The following is a 23,093-nucleotide window of genomic DNA, read 5'->3' as shown; positions in this document are numbered from 1 at the left end:
TAAAAGTGATTTAACTTTTCTCCACTAGCTAATAAGGCTTCGTTACCTTAATTTAAACTACAAACCTTTTCTCGAACTGCATTGTCCCCAAAATTAAGTATGAAATCAGGAATATATAAATGATTGCTTACAAAACCTAATGGTAAGAAATAATTATTATGGTTGAAGAATCGATGTTTAATTATCCCAAAATCAATAACGCACAAACAGAAACACTATAACACCTATGCTATAACTTCAGACAGGACCAGCATACGAAACGCTTATAAACCAATCACAATATATCAGTGAAACCCGCAAATACAAATGTATAGTTGTACGGGGAATCAAACCTTTGATCCTTTTCCGTCTGTATCACTATGATCTAGAGGCTAAAAAGAAACCCCACGGATGTCTGGACATGAAAACTAGAATCGGTAGCGCAATGCTTCACTTTAATTCTCCTAGACTCCAATAGAGAAGAACCCGCCCTAAACAGTACAAAAAGTTACATGGAAGTTTCCCTATATATTAATGTGATGTTCTCTCATCGGCGTGGAGATTCGAACCAACTTTTTCCAACGTTTTGTTTATTCGAGTTTATCAAGGTCTGCCCGCGCCCATTGGCTACATTATGGCTTATAACAACGATAGTTCACGTGTTACACCGATAGTCCATGTGTTACACTGATAACCCATGTGTTAGGTCGGTAGTTCATGTGTTACACCGATAGTCCATGTGTAAGGCCGGTAGTCCATGTGTAAGGCCGGTAGTCCATGTGTAGGGCAGGTAGTCTATGTGTAGGGCCGGTAGTCCATGCGTATGCCCGGTAGTCCATGTGTATGGCCGGTTGTCCATGTGTAACACCGATAGTCCATGCGTAAGGCCGGTAGTCCATGTGTAGGGCAGGTAGTCTATGTGTAGGGCAGGTAGTCCATGTGTATGCTCGGTTGTCCATGTGTAAGGCCGATAGTCCATGTGTTACACCGATAGTCCATGTGTTAGGCCGGTAGTCCATGTGTAGGGCAGGTAGTCCATGTGTAACACCGATAGTCCATGCGTAAGGCCGGTAGTCCATGTGTAGGGCAGGTAGTCTATGTGTAGGGCAGGTAGTCCATGTGTAAGGCCGGTAGTCCATGTGTTACACCGATAGTCCATGTGTTAGGCCGGTAGTCCATGTGTAGGGCAGGTAGTCTATGTGTAAGGCCGGTAGTCCATGTGTCAGGCCGATAGTCAATGTGTAAGGCCGGTAGTCCATATGTAGGGCAGGTAGTCCATGTATAGGGCAGGTAGTCCATGTGTAAGGCCGATAGTCTATGTGTAAGGCCGGTAGTCCATGTGTAGGGCAGGTAGTCCATGTGTAAGGCCGGAATTCCATGTGTAAGCCGGGTAGTCTATGTGTAAGGCCGGTAGTCCATGTTTGAGGCCGGTAGTCCATGTGTATGGCCGGCAGTCCATGTGTAAGGCCGGTAGTCCATGTTTGAGACCGGTAGTCCATGTGTAAGGTCGATAGTCCATGTGTAAGGTCATTAGCCTAGGTGAAGAGCCAATAGTCCATGTTTAACACTAATAGTCCATGTGTAAGGCCGGTAGTCCATGTGTAGGGCAGGTAGTCCATGTGTAAGGCCTACAGTCTATGTATAAGGTCGGTAGTCCATGTGTAAGGTCGGTAGTCCATGTGTTAGGACGGTAGTATATGTGTATGGCCGATTGTCCATGTGAAGACCGGTAATCCATGTGAAAGGCCGATAGTCCATGTGTAAGGCCGATAGTCCATGTGTTAGGTCGATAGTCCATGTGTTAGGTCGATAGTCCATGTGTTACGCCGATAGTCCATGTGTTAGGTCGATAGTCCATGTGTTAGGCCGGTAGTCCATGTTTAAGGCCGATAGTCCATGTGTAAGGCCGGTAGTCCATGGGTTAGGCCGGTAGTCCATGTGTCAGGCCGGTAGTCCATATGTTAGGCCTACAGGCCATGTGTAAGGCCGATAGTCCATGTGTAAGGCCGATAGTCCATGTGTAAGATTGATAGTCCATGTGTATGGCCATTTGTCGATGTGAAGAGCCAATAGTCCATGTGTTACACCGATAGTCCATATTGAAGGCCGGTAGTCCATGTGTAAGGCCGATAGTCCATGTGTAAGGCCAAAAGACCATGTGTAAGGCCGATAGTCCATGTGTAATTAAAGAGTTTTTGTGCACAACACTGATCCACTTTGGACTTAAATCACCATAGCAACGAAATTTTAAACCATTTTGACTGTTTGGTTTGATCGCAGGTTTTTATATTTAAGATCAAAAGTTGATGTATTATGCATTTTTCTTACAGTGAATAACAGTTGAAAGCTACACTGTCACAAATTGAACGTTTTGTCAACTTTTTTTATTATTTGTCTTGGAAAGAGCATTTTTTGCGTATATATCTGCAAACCAATGATATAAGACTGCTGACAAAAATTAGATCGCAGATTTTTATAAATGGTAACTCTGTGAGAGTGCAGCTTTAAGACATAAAACATTAATTTTCGAACAGAAATATGTAAATCTGCGATCGGATCTTTAGTCAGCTATCTTTTATCAGTGGTTTGCAGATATTGGCGCAAAAATTTGCTCTTTTCAAGACAAAACAATAAAAAGTTGTAAAAATGGTATAGCGGTGAGAGTGCAGCTTTAAAAACGCGATTGTAAACTAATACGGCTGTGGTGTTGCGTGGTTTAATGATGTTATCAATGTATGGTTTACAGGTCAACATATCCACAACTTCTGTACAATTCCCGGGGACCGTGTGGACTAGTCGTCTGTTTTCTATTTTTTCTTGACTTTAGCGGAATAGGTTCAAACCCTACTAAAACCATATTTTCTGCAATTTCGATGTCATAGAGTTAAGTAAAATAAGTGTTTCAGATGCATACTTTTTTTGGTCCAAAATATGAGCGAGTCACTTTGTGTATGGTATATTATTACAAATTATAGAAGACCTGAAAATAACATGTTTCGTTTGTTACTTTCTTAAAAAACCCTGCCTTTTTGACATTTTCAACGAAAACATTACCGACTATTGTGCTTCTTGACGTCTCCATAACAACAAAAGTACGTAAGATTTTAACCTAAAAAAAGCTGAAAATGTCTTTTGCACCTTTTACCCCTTTCTACACAGTCGTCCGATATACTTATTTGAACAAATAAATGTAAATCCTGTCTTAAAATCGTTCGCCTGCACTAGCGTGTCTAACAGTGTTTGGCGAATTAGAGCATATACTGCTGCATTTTATATAATTATTTACGTTAAAGCTCTGGTTTGTTCACATTTCGATTTTTTTGTTATCGATGTCAGTCCCTACGACACGTGAACTAGTCCCTTTAAGTAAACAAAAGTGTATCGTTACGAAATATTGGAACGGAAATAATGTATGGTGAGGTTTATTTTGGCTGTTTTATTGAAAAGAAGTGAAGGTACATCAGGCAAAAATTTTGATCTCTCGGAAAATGCATCTTTTATGTTCAACTACAAGGTCTTCGGCTTTCGACAAGTGAATATTGTGGCTTTTGGTTGCATTTATAGAATGCGTTCAGGCTAAAATTGAATAAAACCGGTATTAAAGATAAAGTTTTACGAATTGTTAAAGATATAAAGTCAAGCCAATACAAGATTTGTTTGTTGTTGGATTCTATATATAATATTTAAAACATAAGCTATGCATAGATTTTTACCGACATGATCATTTAACAAATAGGTGTACGAAAAAGTTAAATAGGCTGTTAAGGTGTTTATTCTTATTCTGTTTCGGAATTGCTGCGAAGCGCGGGTGCATGAAGCCGACCCCGTCTCGGATATGCTGCAAAGCGCGGGTGCACGAAGCCGACCCCGTCTCGGATATGCTGCGAAGCGCGGGTGCACGAAGCCGACCCCGTCTCGGATATGCTGCGAAGCGCGGATGCATGAAGCCGACCCCGTCTCGGATATGCTGCGAAGCGCGGGTGCATGAAGCCGACCCCGTCACGGATATGCTGCGAAGCGCGGGTGCATGAAGCCGACCCCGTCTCGGATATGCTGCGAAGCGCGGGTGCTTGAAGCCGACCCCGTCTCGGATATGCTGCGAAGCGCGGGTGCTTGAAGCCAACCGCGTCTCGGATATGCCGCGTAGCGCGGGTGCTTGAAGCCGACATTGTCTCGGATATGCTGCGAAGCGCGAGTGCTTGAAGCCGACCCCGTCTCGGATATGCTGCGAAGCGCAGGGTTTCGGATATGCTGCGAAGCGCGGTTGCTTGAAGTCAACCTCGTCTCGGATATGCTGCCTAGCGCGGGTGCTTGAAGCCGACATTGTCTCGGATATGCTGCGAAGCGCGGGTGCTTGGAGCCAACCTCGTCTCGGATATGCCGCGTAGCGCGGGTGATTAAAGCCGACCCGTCTCGGATATGCAGCGTAGGGCGGGTGCTTGAAGCCAACCTCATCTCAGATATGAAGCGTAGTGCGGTTGATTGACGCCGACGTCGTTGGTGCTTGAAACCGAACCCGTCTCGGATATGCTGTGTAGTGAGGGTGCTTGAAGCCGAACCCGTCTCGGATATGCTGCGTAGTGCAGGTGCTTGAAGCCGAACCCGTCTCGGATATGCTGCGTAGTGCGGGTGCTTGAAGCCGAACCCGTCTCGGAAATGCTGCGTAGCGCGGTAGCATGAAACCGACATTTTCTCGGATATGCTGCGTAGTGCGGGTGCTTGAAGCCAACCTCGTCTCGGATATGCCGCGAAGCACGGGTGCTTGAAGCCGACATTGTCTCGGATATGCCGCGTAGCGCGGGTGCTTGAAGCCGACATTGTCTCGTATATGCTGCGTAGCGCGGGTGCTTGAAGCCGACATTGTCCCTAGAACTATTGATCTTGTTATTGTTTGTATCGTGTCAGCAGACTCCGTAAAATATAAATCAACATTTTAGAAAATGTTAAGTTATTATATTTTAAACGTTTTGTTGCCAAAAGTGTTTCAATTTTACGTTTAAAAGTGATTTAAAGTGGTTGATCTTTTCCTGTTATTGTGACGTCATTTGAAAAAAATGTTTCCGGTAACAGTCGGGTCGTCCTATTTACAGAATGAGTAGAAAGGATTACTGAAAGGTAATCCGAAATGAAATGAAGTACATTTTTAACGTTTCTTGAAAAAAAATGAACTATTGGTGTAAATATAAGGAATTAATTGCGGGGTTGATGTCATTATCGGGGATATGAACGCAATTGGGCTGGTCAAAGTACACGTGGGGTCCTTCGGACTCCACACACACATCAACTCCGCAATCCGTTCCTTAATTGGACCACTTTTATCGAAATCTGGATAAGAACCACCCAAGGAACATTCCTGCGAAGTTTAATTGATCTTGTCGTAGTGATAAAGTTGTTGTTACGATAAAAATGTTGACGACGAACAATCCCTCTTTCGCAAAAGCTTAAGCTCAAAGAACTTTGCCAGATTTGCATTATATGCAATCCAGAGTGAGCAAACTGTATAAGGTTTCAAAACAATACATGGATTAGATGTTAGATTGAATTTCATTTGCTAACGAGTAAAACCGTACGCAAAATTATGACCGTTAGGGCGTCTTTTTTATAAAGTGTAGTACATGATGTAATTGCTGAGCTATTGAATTAAATGTGATAACATGCAAAACCTAAACCAGACGAAAGAAACTGAATAAAAAAGGAACAAACACTACTTAAAGACAGTGTGGTACCTTTGTATAAAGTTTCAATGCGATTTATCAAGTATGCTATGTTTTCTTACATGCAAAACTTTAACAATTTGTTTTGACGTAAAAGCCATAAGCAACGCAAAAGAACTATACAATTGGCCTAATCAGAGGTTGGATAGTTGAGTACAAATGTCACAAATAAACTTGGTTATTTGAATGGGATGAAAGGTTGAGTATCATTGTATAAAGTCGAAATACAATCAATGCATCAACTAGTGGCTGATATGTGTGCTTACATGCAAAACCTTAATCAGAATGTTCAAGTCAAAAGAAAAAGGTCCATAACTTGCTTTGTTTTCCTATACGTATAATCAAACATAATCATTAATAATTATTAAGTTATGTTGGGAGCACATACAATTTTTTTCAATCAATACATGATATACTTGCTTAGATCTTGAATGTATTGTTGCTATTATGCAAATCCTTCAACAAACTGAGACACCAACCGGCGCTAGGGAAAGCAGTGTAGCATTCCTTATTATTCTAATATTCCCTAAAACAGAGTTGTAAATTAAATTCCATCGAGTAGTATTTAAGTTTTCCGAACAAAAAAGTGACAAAGGGAAGTAGCTCTGCACTGAGCTGAAATAGAGATATGCTTTTTATACAATGCATTTCCGCTCATTGTGCTTTAAAAATGTTTCATCAAGTAGTTATGTTCCGGACAGGGGAATAATGCCATCTTTATAAGGTATAATAGTGTTATGTCAACTTTACTTATTGTGCTTTACAATTGTATGTAGTTAAATTAAGTTCTAACAAGTATTTTTAAGTTATGGACAAGGAAAAATGTCATACATGGCAATAACTGCGAAAAGCTTAATTTGACTAGTAGATCTTGTATAATGTACTTACTCTCATTCAATTATATCATTGAATGAAGCTCCACTGAATTTGATCTAGAAATGTTGAAGAAATGCTCTGGCCCCGAAATCTCGAATCTTCTGAAGTCCCTATAAACAGGATTAAGCTAAGCTCACTATTTTTGGATTTCAATAATAATGTTTACTTCTTTAAGAGATTTTATACTTGAGAAAGGAATTATCATCATGATTATCAGAAGAGGTTTTTATGATTTATCAAAATCTAGTTAAATATATATTTTGGCATTTTGAAATAAGCTACTTAAGCCTGTAAAGCTTAAGTAGTTTCGCGAAATCGGAGCCAGCTGGTTATGAAAAAGTTACAAAGGGCAAACGATCTGTTAGTAGCTTTAACAGTTTCTTGTACACTCTACTTATTCTCATTGTGCTTAACTATCGTGTGTAGTTGAAATACATCCTGTAGTTTTCAAAAATGGTTCTGATCAAGAAACGTAACACAGGACAATAACTCAATTTGCTGAAAGGTCCTCAGGAATATGATATGGCTGTTTGTGTGTCACTAAATATTGAGATGTAAAGGTCTCCAGGAACATGATGTGGCTGTTTGTGTGTCCCTCTATGTTGAGATGTAAAGGTCCTCAGGAATATGATGTGGCTGTTTATGTGTCCCTCTATGTTGAAATGTAAAGGTTTTCAGGAAAATGATGTGGCTGTTTATGTGTCCCTCTATGTTGAGATGTAAAGATCCTCAGGAATATGATGTGGCTGTTTGTATGTCCCTCTATTTTGAGTTGTAAAGGTTCTCAGGAATATGATGTGGCTGTTTGTGTGCCCCTCTATTTTGAGTTGTAAAGGTTCTCAGGAATATGATGTGGCTGTTTGTATGTCCCTCTATTTTGAGTTGTAAAGGTTCTCAGGAATATGATGTGGCTGTTTGTGTGTCCCTCTATTTTGAGTTGTAAAGGTTCTCAGGAATATATGATGTGGCTGTTTGTGTGTCCCTCTATTTTGAGTTGTAAAGGTCCTCAGGAATATGATGTGGCTGTTTGTGTGTCCCTCTATTTTGAGATGTAAAGGTCCTCAGGAATATGATGTGGCTGTTTGTGTGTCCCTCATTGTTGAGATGTAAAGGTCCTCAGGAATATGATGCGTCTGTTTGTGTGTCCCTCATTGTTGAGATGTAAAGGTCCTCAGGAATATGATGCGTCTATTTGTATGTCCCTCCTTGTAGAGATGTGAAGGTCCTCAGGAATATGATGTGTCTGTTTATGTGTCCCTCCTAGTAGATATGTAAAGGTCCTCAGAAATATGATGTGTCTGTTTGTGTGTCCCTCCTTGTAGAGATGTAAAGGTCCTCAGGAATAAGATGTGTCTGTTTATGTGTCCCTCCTAGTAGATATGTAAAGGTCCTCAGGAATATGATGTGTCTGTTTGTGTGTCCCTCCTTGTAGAGATGTAAAGGTCCTCAGGAATATGATGTGGCTGTTTGCTTGTCCCTCTATGTAGAGATGTAGGGGATTCTGAGGAATATGCTTATGAAAGTATAAAACAGATGTATTATTGAATCATCAGAGGCAAATTAAGTGTTCACTTCGAATATACATTTTATCAACAATATTTAATTAATTACTTTAAGTTTGAAACAGAAGAAGACACAGTGTTTTTCTTTATATATAGAAGAAAAAACAACAACATATAAGTGAAGAAATTGTACCTTTTTATATTTTTTGTTAAACCAACCAAACGCCCACAAATGTAAGAATGAACAAGAAACGCCGCAATGCGACGAAACCAGGGATTTAATGACTGACAGAAGAACTTCAGCCTGTGTCTGTTTTCCTATTTTTAATAACAGTGATCTTGACCCTAGGGGCCCCAAATGCAATCGATTGAAAGGTATCCATAAACGCTTCCTTTACACCAACTTGGGTCAGGATATGTCAACCCTTACTCAAGTTATTCAGTTTCAACTGTTTTTCTATTTTTAGTAACAGTGACCTTGACCTTGACTCTAAGGAACCATGAAAGGTATCCATAAACTCTTTCTATAGACCAAGTTTGATCAAGATATGTCAACCCTTACTAAAATTATTCAGTTTCAAATGTTTTCCATTTTTAGTAACAGTGACCTTGACCTTGAACCTAGGGAACCCAAACGCAATCCAATGAAAGGTCTCCATAAACTCTTCCCACAGACCAAGTTTAGTCAAGATAATTATGTCATCCCTAACTAAAGTCATTCAGTTTCAACCATTTTTCTATTTTTAGTAACAGTGAAACAGTACATGTCTAGTTAGTTATGTTGAAACCGAGGCTATGTAAACAGTGACACAGTAAATGTCTAGTTATAGGAAAAGAAGCTCAGAATTTGTTTATACAGATTTCAGATGCCATTCATGTTTTCAATGGCTACAACTCTGTATAAAAATGTTGCAATTAAAACAAATCTTTACTGATAATGATGCATAAATTTATATTTGTGAAGGGTCATGCAATAAAGCTACCTGTATAGTTTATTAAATTTGGCCCGGTAGTTTCAGAGAATTTTTAAAGCAAAATAGTCAGCAATTGTGTTGTTGTTTATGATCAATCTCAATGCCTTGTTGTATTTTTATAGAGTATGATGCAATGAAGCTTCCTGTTAAGTTCCAGTGAATATGGCCCTGTAGTTTAAGAAGAAAGATTTCTTTTAAAGCAAAACAAGAAGTTTGCCAGAATGTTGTTTGTATTTGATCAATCTCGACACCTTATATTTTTGTAGAAGGTTATCCAAAAAGGTTACCCTAGGAAGATTCCTGTATAGTTTCATTGAATTTGGACTGGTAGTTTTAAAGAAGATGTTTTTTATAAAGCAAAACAGGAATTTGGTCTTTTTGTAAATATTGTTTGTGATCAATCGTGACTCTTTGTTGTATTTTTTGTAGAAGTTTCATTGATTTCGAAGTGTTAGTTTCAGGGGATATGCTTTTTAAGCAAAACAGGAAATCAGCCATTTTGATGTTGTTGCTTTTGATGTTGTTGATAAATCATGATTCCTTGTTGTAGTTTTGGGTCACCCAAGGAAGCTTTCTGTAAGGTATAATTGAATTTGGAGTGAGTTTCAGAGGAGATGCTTTTAAAGTCAGTCATTTTGTTGTTGCTGTTCTTGTTGTTGTTGTTTATCAATCGTGATCCCTTGTTGTATTTTTGTAGAGGGACACCCAAGGAAGCTTTTTGAAAATTTTAATAAATTTGGCCTGGAAATTTCAGAGGAGTTGATTTTTTAAGCAATTGTTGATTTTGGACGGACAGACCACGGACAAAGACTGATCAGTGATCACAATAGCTCACCTTGGGCACTTGTGAGCTTAAAGGACTGGTATGTCAATGTTTTTTTTTGAAATAGGTCTATCAACACAGCAAGATATATAAGTGTGTGACATTATGATCTAGGAATATGCATGCAATTACTTGAATAAAGCCACAGCAGCACAAAGAAAGGACATTTATATTTTAGGCTTTTCAGAGTGAAGTGAGAAAAACATGAGTTCACTATATTGTGAACTGAATTCTGAAATTCACACGATTAAGTTTAAATCTGTCGAAACTTTGTTTTGACTTACATTTATTTTATAAAAAGGCTACAATCATCTAATGGATATTTTGGCTTTTCCCTACTCTCAACTCTAGTTGTGAAGATGTAGGTAGGATTGTTATTTCACTTCCTAACTTCTTTATTTCACAATGACCAACACAATTAATATAAGCATTGAACGTTATTTTCTGTTGGATGGTATAAGGCATACAACAAGAGCTGTCACAGAGACAGCGCGCTCGACTATTCCGCCGCTTTTCAGTGTAAGGATTGAAAAGTTTTGGCCAAACATGCATGGATCACTGTTAGATTAGATTTCAATGCAATTCATGATGTGCTGAGATAATAACATAAATGTGGTCACATGGAAAATTTCAACCACATTTTTTAAGTCTAATAATAAAGGGCAATTATTTGCAAAATACAGTTATATATCTTGGTTATTCAATTACGTTGAGTGGTTGAATACCATTCTATAAAGTCTCAATTCAATACATCGAGTAGTTGCTTAGAAATTAACCTGTGTGTGCTTACACGCAAAACCTTAACCAGAATTTCTATGTCGAATAATAAAGGGCAATTATTTGCATAAAATAAAACTAGAGTTATCTTACATGTTTAATTAAGTAGGTTGGATGGTTGAGTACCATTGTATCGAGTCTCAATGCAATACATCAAGTAGTTGCTTTGATATTAAAGTAATGTTTTTCAAATGAAATATTTCGTTTTCTATTATGCTTTATGTAAAAAAGTTATTATCAGCATTAGGTAGGAGTGTTCAAGTAACTTTAACGGTTTCAAACTATGTGTTTAAACACACTTATGAACAGGAGGCCAATAATGGCCTATGCTCTAATGGCATGGCTCTTGTGATAATTTTTAATCCAAAGCATGTATGCATGGGTAAAAGGCAACATACATATAGTTCAAGTTTTGTGTTTTGGTTACATAAAAATGTTGCAAGATCAACATCTGAGGTCAGTTAGTGTTGTTAGCAGATCTCTATTTCTCTCTCTGCATAAACTATTTTAATATGTGCCAAGTAAAGGTCATCTGACAAAAAATTGCTTAATATTACTGTATTCATGGTCAAATTTTCTGTAGTTTTAAAAATAAGAAGTTGGTCAAAAGGTCAATTATTAAGGGCATTCGAGGACAACATTGGTTCTCATTTGCAAAACTGTAGACATGGTCTAATTATCATTGCTGTAGCTTTAAAAATTAAAAAAAAATCAAAAGGGGTGGGGCCAGCTTTAGCGTAATGGGCATATTTTCAAATGCTTTGCTTGACAGTCATCGCTTTGCTTGACAGTCATCATATGATGCTCCACAACAAATATCAACGAGCTTTGTGCTTTGAAACAAGAGGATTTTGAAAATTTTCTTAAATAAGTTTCTAGAAAAATTGTGACCCCAGGGGACAGTGCCAGCTTTGACCCATAATTTGGTCATAATTTGAACAACCCTGGTAGCAGATCACTGAATTGTGCCTTATTCAAAATAGCAAGTCCAAACCTTTGAACACGTTGGATGACCAGTTATAACCCCAGTGGCATAATTTGAACAAAACATTCACAGGCAATTATGCTCAGATGGATGCGCGAAAACACGAACAGTTTTTCAACATTTCCCAAATTAAGTGTACAAACTTGTGAACACTTGATGTGGGCAGTACTGACCCCGGGTGCATAAATTTAACAATATGCGCGAAATACAGATAATAGAGCTAATCAATTGGCTTTATGGCTTTCAGCAAGAACAAGGCGGAGTAATTGACAAAACCAACTGCAGAACCAAAAAAGCAAGTTGTCTTCCTTAAATCCTAGACTTGACTTTACATGTTAACATGGCTACAAATAGAATTCGCTCATGCAGACCTGACTAAAACTAGGTTAGCTAAAATAGATTTTTTTAAACTTTCAATGGCAATAATCTCGGCATTGTTTTGAAAGGAACCAAGCTCAAATATATATTTAAACACTGTACAAGTTTCATAGAAATACATGAAAAACTGAAGATTGTATCGTGTTCACAAGGAATTGTTTACAGACGTATATAATACGAACACATAACTATCTCATAAGCTCTTTGGCCAGTAGATCTAAAAACAACCAAGTATAAAAAGGGAAAGGTCAGTGCCTATTTGGTATGTTGGGTTGGGTAGTCAAAACTATTTTTTTTCCGAGGCCTAATTGGTCAGGAATTCTTAAAAGCTTATTTGTTTTAAAATAATAAGCAGGTTTTTTACATGTTTTGTGGCCAAGCTGACAGAGAATGTTCTAGTAGAAGAGAATGTGTAGTAGTCATATATAGGACTGCAGGGACACACCCGCTACATGGAAGACGCACGTTTAATGCAATCCAATTACCTTTTAGTTCTTGAAAACAATCTAAATATATAAAGTGTTATTTTCTAATGGAGAAATATAAGTTAAAGCAGAATGGTTGCAAAATCACTCAATATATGTTTCAAAACTAGGACAAAAACAAAACAAAAACATGGCAGCGATTAAAAATATATTAACAAATTACATAGACCATGGTTGCCAATGACTATTAATATTAACTAATGCTTAAAAGTCACTCAACTGCAAAAATGTAAAAAGATATAGTTTGTTACCCATAACATAAAACAAACAAAACATGTTATATAAATTATGACTCCAAACCAAATAATATGAAGAGCAAAAAGAACAGGCTTCAAACAAATAGCAGAACTACCAAACAGAGCCAAAAACAAACCTTAAAACACTGACTTCACGCATTTAACATGTCATACATAAAAGAGCTAAAACCAAACTAAAAATATACCAGACTTCACATTTACAGCATGGCTGCCATGGGGGAGCCAAAAACAAACTAACAATGCAACAGACTTCACATTTACAGCATGGCTGCCATGGGGGAGCCAAAAACAAACTAACAATGCAACAGACTTCACATTTACAGCATGGCTGCCATGGGGAGCCAAAAACAAACTAACAATACAACAGACTTCACATTTATAAAAGGGCTGCCACGAAGAAACAATAAAATCTAACAATACAAATGGCTTTAAAACCATATGAACAAAAAGAGAAAAACAAACTAACAATACACAATAATACATACATATAGCAAGACAACCATGAAAAACAGCAACATACAATCTTACAATACACCAAACAATACATATAGCAATCGAGGCTACCAAAAAACCAAAATCAAACTAACAACACAACAGTCTTCATACATATAACAAGAATTAACTAAAACAATCAAATTACTTTAAACATATAAAACGTTTACAAGCAGACCATTAAAACACTCTAACAATACAACAGAACGTGTGTATAAAGCATGGATTCTGTAAAGAGCAAAAAGCAAAAACAAATACTTCATAAATTATATGGCATGGCTACTTAACGATTACAAACACAAATTGTGATGCATCAGCCTACAATTCCATAAAATGACAACCATAGAAAAATAACAAAGAAACAAGCAAAAACAATACAGAGCCAAAAGAAGACAAAAAGTTCAACAAACTACATACAAATTGCATTGCTATAATTAAAGACTTATATTACCAGATTTCATACAACTAGAATGGCGCACTACTCTAAAACAACACTTAAAAATAGTTACAATTTCAACACACTTCATACCCATCATGGGTACCATAACAGACAAAAACAAACTAATATTACTATATGCTCTAAACAAGGAAGCTTACCATAAAAAACATAATAAAAGTACCAACACATCTTACTCGACACATGTGGCATAAAAGGGGAAAAACAAACTAAAAAATCACAATACCCATACATATAAACAGACTTCTATTTCATGATCAGATTAACAATACAGTGTCAGACACAATAAGGTACAACAGACCTTATGCATGGAACATGGTTTTAATAATGTAACAATTAACTAACAATAAGTCAGACTTCATACAATATTAGCATGGCTTCTTCAAAGAAAACAAACACTAAAATACACATGACTTCATATATAATTGTTTTAAACAAAACATGGTAATTCAACATATCAAATACAAAATTATGGTTTTGCTACTAATAACCCCCAAAACAAACTTAGATTACACAGACGTTTTACATATAGAAAAGCTATCATAAAAAGACAAATAAGCAATTCTCAAGGCATCATTCAAATAGCATGGCTGAAATAAAGAGCCAAAACAAACTTACAACACAGCATACTTCATAAATACAGCATGGATATAATACTAAGAATAATAATAAACAACAACAATACAACACAAGTCATACACAGAGGAAGGCTTTCACAAAAATATCAACACAACAGATTAAATACATGTTACATGGCTACGAAAAAGACACTATAACAAACTAACACTACACCAAACTGCATACACAGAAAATGGCTTTCATAAAATACAAACAATATAAAAATACAACATATTTAACCCATGTTAAAATGAAGCATGGCCACCATAAAGATATAAAGATAACAATACATAAGCCTTATTATGTTTAGCATGGCCTCAATGAAGAGCCAATAAGAAAACAACAATACACATATTGCAAAAATAGGGCATCGCTACAAGAAGGAGCCAAAAATAAACAAACAACAAATTCAATACATGTAGCCTGGTTATCATAAAAATAAAAACCTAACAATGCACCATCCTTCGTACATATAGCATGGCTGAAATAAACTGACAATAATCAAACAGACAATACACAAGATTTTATACATAAAGTATGGCTACAATAAAGAGCAAAAACAATTCTAACAACATTCCAGACTTCATACATAGCCATAAAAATCAAACTAACAATACACAGGCACTTATATAAATATATAAATAGTATTACATATTAATACACAAATTAACTAACAACACAACAGATAACAAAGCATGGCTACCATAAAGAGCCAAAACAAGCTAACAAGGATATAATAAAGAGATAAAAAAAACACAAACAATACACCATACTTCATACATTTGATGTAGCATGGCTACAATGAAAGGTCAAGCACAACTTAACAATACACCATACTTCATACATATGATATAGCATGGCTACAATTAAATGCCAAAATCAACCTAACAATACACCATACTTCATTTATATGTATAACATGGTTACAATTAAGAACCTAACACAACCTAACAGTACACCAGACTTCATTCATTTAATATGGTTACAATAAAGAACCAAATACATGTACAACCTAACAATACCTCAGACTTCATACAGGTAACATGGCTACCATAAAGAGCCAAACCCAATCTATCAATACAACACATTTCATACATAGAGGAAGGGTATAATAAAGAGCCCAAAACAATCTCATATTACCCCAGACTGAATACATGTTGCATGGCTTTAATAAAAAGCCAAAACAAACAATACACCAGGTTTAATAAATCAAAATGATAGCATTCTAATAATACAAAATTATAATACTTCATACATATAGCATGGCTGCCATAACATGGCAATTTTAGTCAAACTTGCACTACAACAGACGTTATATGCATTGCATGGCTACAATTCATAGTTTTATAAACTTAAAAAAACAACACCAAACTTTAAACATGTAGGATCGCTACCATATAAAGCCCAAACAACAAACAATATGCCAGAATCTATACATAGATATTGCTTGGCTACAATGATAGTACAAAAGCAAACTTACAAGACAACATACTCCATCCATTTGAAATGGTAAGGTAAAAATAAAAAAAAAAACCTAGGAGGGAGTTTTAAATAATCAACATAAATCAAACATATAACATAACATATAAAGATATAAAACAATCAGTATGGAGCCAAATCAAACGTAAGAAGAATGTATATATCATGGCCTATAAAAAGATGCAAAGAACAAACTTACAGTACATCATACTAAATGCATAAAGCTTGGCTTTACAAACAGTAAAAACAAACTTATAGTTCAACAGACCATACATACATGGCTTCAACGAGTAAAGCCAAACTTACAATAAAATAGACATACAAGCACCCGCTTAACAAAGAGTAAAAACAGACCGACAATACAATAAGATTCATAAATATACGAGTAAATCGTACATGGCTAAACTAATGGAAAAAAACAACAAATTTACAAAACAGCAGATTTCATAAACACAGCATGGCTTTACAAAAAGTAAAAACAAACTTACAATACAACAGACTTCATACATACAGCATGGCTTAACAAACAGTAAAAACAATACACACAACACGGCTTTACTAAAAGTAAAACCAAACTTACAATACAACAAACTTCATACACCCAGCATGGCTTTACAAAGAGTAAAAACAAACATACAATACAAAAGACTTACAATACAAAATCCTTAATACATACTAAACAGACAGCATGGCTTTACAAAGAGTAAAATCAAACTTACAATACAACATACTTCATACATACAGCATGGCTTATCAAAGACTTTACCATGAGTACAAACAAACTCACAATACAACAGACTTCATACATACAGCATTACATACATATATACTTCATTCATACTATTTAAATTTATGATATACAATAAATTAAATGATTACACAAGCTTACATTACCACAATACAATAGGCTTCATAAATAAACATGGCTTAACAACAAGTAAAAACAAACTTACAATAAAACAATGCTCTAACATACATCATGGCTTAACAAAGAGTAAAAAACAATCTTACAAAAATACTACAAATGTTATACATACATCATGGCTTAACAAAGAGTAAAAAAACAATCTTACAAAAATACTACAAATGTTATACATACATCATGGCTTAACAAAGAGTAAAAAAAACAATCTTACAAAAATACTACAAATGTTATACATACAGCATGGCTTAAAAAAGAGTAAAAAAAAACAATCTTACAAAAATACTACAAATGTTATACATACATCATGGCTTAACAAAGTGTAAAAAAAAACAATCTTACAAAAATACTACAAATGTTATACATACAGCATGACTTAACAAAGAGTAAAAAAAAACAATCTTACAAAAATACTACAAATGTTATACATATAGCATGGCTTAACAAAGAGTAAAAAACAATCTTACAAAAATACTACAAATGTTATACATACAGCATGGCTTTACAAAGAGTAAAACAATCTTACAAAAATACTACAAATGTTATACATACAGCACGGCTTTACAAAGAGTAAAAACAATCTTACAAAAATACTACAAATGTTATACATACATGCAGCATGGGTTAACAAAGAGTAAAAACAAACTTACAGTAAACGTTATGCAAAAGACTTCTTACATATACCATGGCTTTAAATATAGAAAAATCAACCTTACAATACAACATACTCTATACTTACAGCATGGCTTTACTAACAGTAAAAACAAACTTACAAAACTACCAAATCCATAAACATGGCATGGCTTCACAAACAATGAAAACAAACTTACAATACAACATACTACATACACACAGCATGGCTTTACAAACAGTAAAAACAAACTTACAACACACCATACTTCATACATACAGCATAGCTTTACAACCAGTAAAAACAAACTAACAATAAAACAGACATACATCATGGCTTTATAAACAGTAAGGAACAACTTTACAATGCAACAAACTTCATATTTACAGAATGACTTTACAAACAATAAAAACATTTTACAATATAAAGGACTACATAAACATGGCATGGCTTCACAAACAGTAAAATCAAACTTACAATACAACATACTACATACACACAGCATGGCTTCACAAACAGTAAAATCAAACTTACAATACAACAAACTACATACATACAGCATGGCTTTTTAAAGAGTAAAAACAAACTTACAATACAATAGGCCTTATGCATACAGCATAGCTTCCAAACAGTTAACACAAACGAACAATACAACAGACTCCTTAAATACAGAATGGCTTTTCAAACAGTCAAAATAAACTTACAATACAACCAACTTCATAAATACAGCATTGATTCACAAACAGTGTATCATCCATGCAATACAACAGACAACATACATGAAACATGGTTTCACAAACGGTAAAAACAAACTTACAATACAAATGACTAACAATACAAAAGCCTTCATGCATACTTAACACACATCATTGCTTCACATGAGTAAAAACAAACGTACAATACAACAGACTTCATACATCAATACTTCATTCATACTATTTACATTTATAATATACAATAAATTAAAGGACATAAACCAAGCTTACATTACATCATGGCTTCACATACAGTAAAAACTAACTTACAATAAAACAGACTTCCTACATACATCATGGCTTCACATACAGTAAAAACTAACTTACAATAAAACAGACTTCCTACATACATCATGGCTTCACATACAGTAAAAACTAACTTACAATAAAACAGACTTCCTACACACATCATGGCTTCACAAACAGTAAAAACTAACTTACAATAAAACAGACTTCCTACATACAGCATGGCTTCACAAATAGTAAAAACAAACGTACAACACAAAAGACGTATTTCATATAGCATGGCTTTACAAACAGAAAAAACAAATTACAATACATCATAATGCACACATACAGCATGGCTTTACAAACAGTAAAAAGAATTAATGATACAACAGACTTCTTACATAATTTACAAACTGAAAAACACTTACAATACAAAATACTTCATACATATAGCATGGCTTTACAAACAGTTAAAACAAACTAGCATTATAACATACTTCATACCTATAGCATGGTTAAAAAAACAGTAAAAACAAACTTACAATACAACATACTTCTTACATATAGCATGGTTTTACCAACTGTAAACAAGAGGCCCAAAAGGGCATATGCTCTACTGGCATGGCTTTTGTGGTCATTTTGATCCACAGCATGTATGTAAGGGTAATAGGCAACAGACATATAGTTCACATTTTGTGTGTGGGTTACCTGAAAACGTTGCACGTTCAACATCTGAGCCCAGAAAGAATTGTAAGCAGATTAGTCGCATGAACTATTTTAATATGTGGCAAGTAAAAGTCATCTGACAAAAAAAATGCTTTCAAAACTGTACTCATGGTAAAAAATTCTGTAGTTTTAAAAATTTAAAAAGAGTTGGTCAAAAGGTCAAAGTCAAGGGCATCCGAGGAAAACATTGATCAATTTGAACAAACATTCGCAAGCAATTCTATTGAAATGGATACAAAAAAACACAAAAAGATTTTCAAACCTATCCCAATTTAATTTTACCAAACCTGTGAACCCTAGGTGTGGCCAGTAATGACCCCAGGTGCATAACTTGAACAAACATTCACAACCAATGTTGTTAAGATGAATGTGCAAACTACAGGCACTTAGAGCTAAAAAATGGCCTTTTGGCTTTCAACAAGAACAAGGCAGAGTATTTCACAAAATCAACTGCAGTACAAAATGCAAATTCTCTCCCTTAGTCCTAAACTTGAGTTTACACATGTAAACTTGACTAAAAATATAATTCACTCATGTGGATCTGGCTAAAACTAGGTTAGCTAAAAATAGCATTTCTTTAATTTAAAACTTTCAAGACCCTTTATCTAGGCATGCATATGCGAATTTGGCCGGTTTTTGAAAAAAAACAAGCTCTAATTATTATCTAAATACTATACAAGTTTCATCGAGATACAATCAAAACGGAAGACTGTATCGTGTTAACAAAAAAATGTTTACAAGAATTTTTTTACAGATACACGGACACACGGACGCACGCACGGACGCACATACAACATACACATTACCATCACATAAGCTCTTCTGGCCTTTGGCCATGAGAGCTAAATACTAACGTACAACAGACTTCATACATACAGCGAGGCTTTATAAACAGTTAAAAGAAAATTACAATACAACAGACTGCATACACACAGCACGGCTTCACAAACAGTTAAAACAAACTAACAATACAACAGATTTCATTCATACAGCGCGGCTTCACACATTAACCAAGCCGATATTAAAATGCAATTCACTGAATAAGCCAAACACACATTTACAATATACTTCCTCATATAATAGAACATAGACTATTGCTGCCTAAATGAGCCAAAGCATTCAATATCACTTGATACATGGCTTCTTGATGCAGGAATTATGGCTTTAAAGAATCCAAAAACAAACCAACAACACTAACACAAAAATTCCAAGTTTAACACAAAACACTGGAAAAACAAGACAATATATGACAATATATGACACAAACTTACATACACCAATGTGCCATTTAGAGGAGCCAAAACAACCTGACGTAACATTAACATCATAAGCTTGATGCATTTACTGTGGCTATCATAAATAAGCAAAAAATAAATAAAGCAAAAACACCACACTAAAAAATCATGATATAAAGAAACTGAGGCTTCAAAAACAGAACTTAGAATACATAAAAATCTTAAGACACTTGAGCACAATCATGTCATACACTAACATTGGCTACCATTAAAATAGCTAAAAACACAGCAACTATAAAACATTTTTTTCCGATATAGATTTTGCTATAAAATGAGCATAAAAACACAATTAAGACAACATCATTCAAGTCACCCAATACAAGTACTGTGGCTACAATACAGACACAAGTTTAAAAATAAACAACACTACTCTAATATTATGCAATGCATAAACCAAAGTTGAGCAAAAATATTTTTCATCAAAGCATAATACATTTACCATGACTAACATTAAAATGACAACAAAATCCTGAAAAACATATATCATGGCTCAAAACTGAAAGGCGAAGTAGTTCTAACAATACAAAGAAGAGTAGAATGTTACTTTGCATGTTTATGAATGTTGTTGTACCTACTTTTTGATTATACACAATGCCCATGAAAAAAAGAATGTGAGCAAACAATCATATATTTATATCTTTTGGTTGTGAAGTTTTTGGCCTTTGATTATGAAATATATTTGGATTTAGTTCTAAAATAATTTACTTTATACTTTGTAAGATTGAGATTTTCTGTACACCCTTTGAGAATACAAACAGGATGTTATGCACTAATAATGTACCTCGTAATAATATACCTCATAATGAAAGATATTGTTTATGTTGTAATCGTAGAGACATAGAGGATGAATATCACCACATAAGTATTTGTCAATGATATCATCAGTTACATGTAACTTATATAAAACAATGCTGTATATAATGTATATAATCCATCTGTATTCAAATTCCATCAGTTATTGGAATCATCAGGGTTCGAATTTAACTTTGAGGAACACTCGCAAAATTTTGCGAGTGCATTTTGAGGCAACTCGCAAAATGACAAATCAACTTGCAATTTTATTATTTGCTTTATTCCCTTATAATATTGTCTAATTAAAGTAGAAATTAACACCTAAGACATATTATGAATATTTAAAAGTGACTCGACTACTAGAACTTGTTGATGGCTTATTCTATTTGGGGGGTATGGAAAGACTCGTCTGATGCTGGCAGCTTTTTGATAACAAAGCTGTCCAATAATTTGACATTGTTCACTTTGTATATTTACCCTCGCCATCGGGTAATTTAATACCCATTCGACAAGCACGCTACAGATTTCATTAAGCTTGTAAGTATTAAAAACAATAAAATAAAATATATTTAAAATAAAAAAGCAACAGTAAATGTAGCGTGGATACTTTGGACCATGAACTATATCGATCAACGAAGTCTATTCAATTTGACAGTTGGGCGGAAATGTATTCAAAGGATGATGGGGTTTACATATAGTGCGCAAAAGCGCTAAATTTAGCCAATGATTGAGCTAGGTGATTACGTCATTCGTATTTACTTTGTATTATGCACGCCTCGGAGCATCCCGGAAAGATTCGAGATAAAACTCGGCCTTTTCCGTATTTGTTCTATTTTTGAAAACCTACTAGAGCGTGACTCCGTACTGTCTTCTTTATACCGGTAGTGTAAACATGCCACTTATAGGCTGTTCACACTCGACTACATAGCGGAATTAAGTTCATGTTTATTCTACTTTCCTTTTAACATTTTGTGGTCTAGAAAAAGCCACTCGCAGAATTTTGCGAGCTTGAATAAAAGTCACTCGCAATTTCCAAATATCGCTCGCATTTTGCGAGTATGCGAGTCTAAATTCGAACCCTGATCATGTAATAATAAAGATTTTATGAATGTTTGCAAATATATTAAAGAATCAATTGTTATACGCAACTCACATATAGATAATTTAACTTGATATAGTATCTATGAAACATTCCCTCACTGCCAAAGTTAACATATTACTTATTTGGTATTCAATTTACATAATATAATGAAATATAATATAAGCAAACATACTATGTTTGTAAGTTGAGATACATGGCATGTTTATATGTATAACTATATGTATTACGACATGTACACTTGTATAAGTCAAATAAACTGTCTGTTCTGTTTTGTTCTTCTAGGTCCTTTCGTTAATGAAGTTTATGGCTTCTTGTAGATCCTTCTTTGAATAAGTTCTAGACTTCTTGAAGATCCTTTCTTGAATGAAGTTCTTTAATTCTACAGTAGGTTCTATCAGCATCCATGGTTGTTTCTATCAACATCCAGGGTAGGTTTTACCAGTGACCATGCTTGGTTCTATCAGCCTCCAGTATCCATGGTTAGTTTTCAGTACGCATGAAAGACTAAAAATATAACATTTTGGTCATGCCATCTAGTTTTCCATATACATGCTATGTCCTATCTAATCATACAAGTTCCTTTCTACATACTGCAACTCAAAGTCAACCTTTTAAGTTTAAACCACTTGTCCCCTAAGCACTTCTATGAAAGGCCAAGTTAAAAACAAAACACATGGCCTGAAAGAGTTTTATAAATCCATCTTTATAGGAACACTTCTGTTAAACAATCTGGCCTGTTGTTAGTGGATAGTAGATTTCATTGATTTATAGTTATATAGTAAACTAGCCCTGTATAATGTTGGCAAAGGTTAAAGCAATCCAACATAGCTTGAACAAAAAATATAA

General features: G+C 35.2%; 1 long non-coding RNA gene across 2 annotated transcripts in view; it reads right to left on the bottom strand.

Moving 5' to 3' along the window:
- Positions 1-5,832: 5,832 nt before the first annotated feature.
- Positions 5,833-23,093, bottom strand: part of LOC128227224 (uncharacterized) — a 33,371-nt gene continuing 16,110 nt past the window's right edge. For both annotated transcript variants that reach the window (XR_008259781.1, XR_008259780.1), the window contains exon 6: positions 5,833-8,082. This is a non-coding gene — a long non-coding RNA (uncharacterized LOC128227224). The remainder of the gene's footprint in view (positions 8,083-23,093) is intronic.

The sequence above is a fragment of the Mya arenaria genome, chromosome 3 (genome assembly GCF_026914265.1).
Source record: "Mya arenaria isolate MELC-2E11 chromosome 3, ASM2691426v1".
Lineage (NCBI taxonomy): Eukaryota > Metazoa > Mollusca > Bivalvia > Myida > Myidae > Mya > Mya arenaria.
This window is presented reverse-complemented; position numbering and strand designations above follow the sequence as displayed.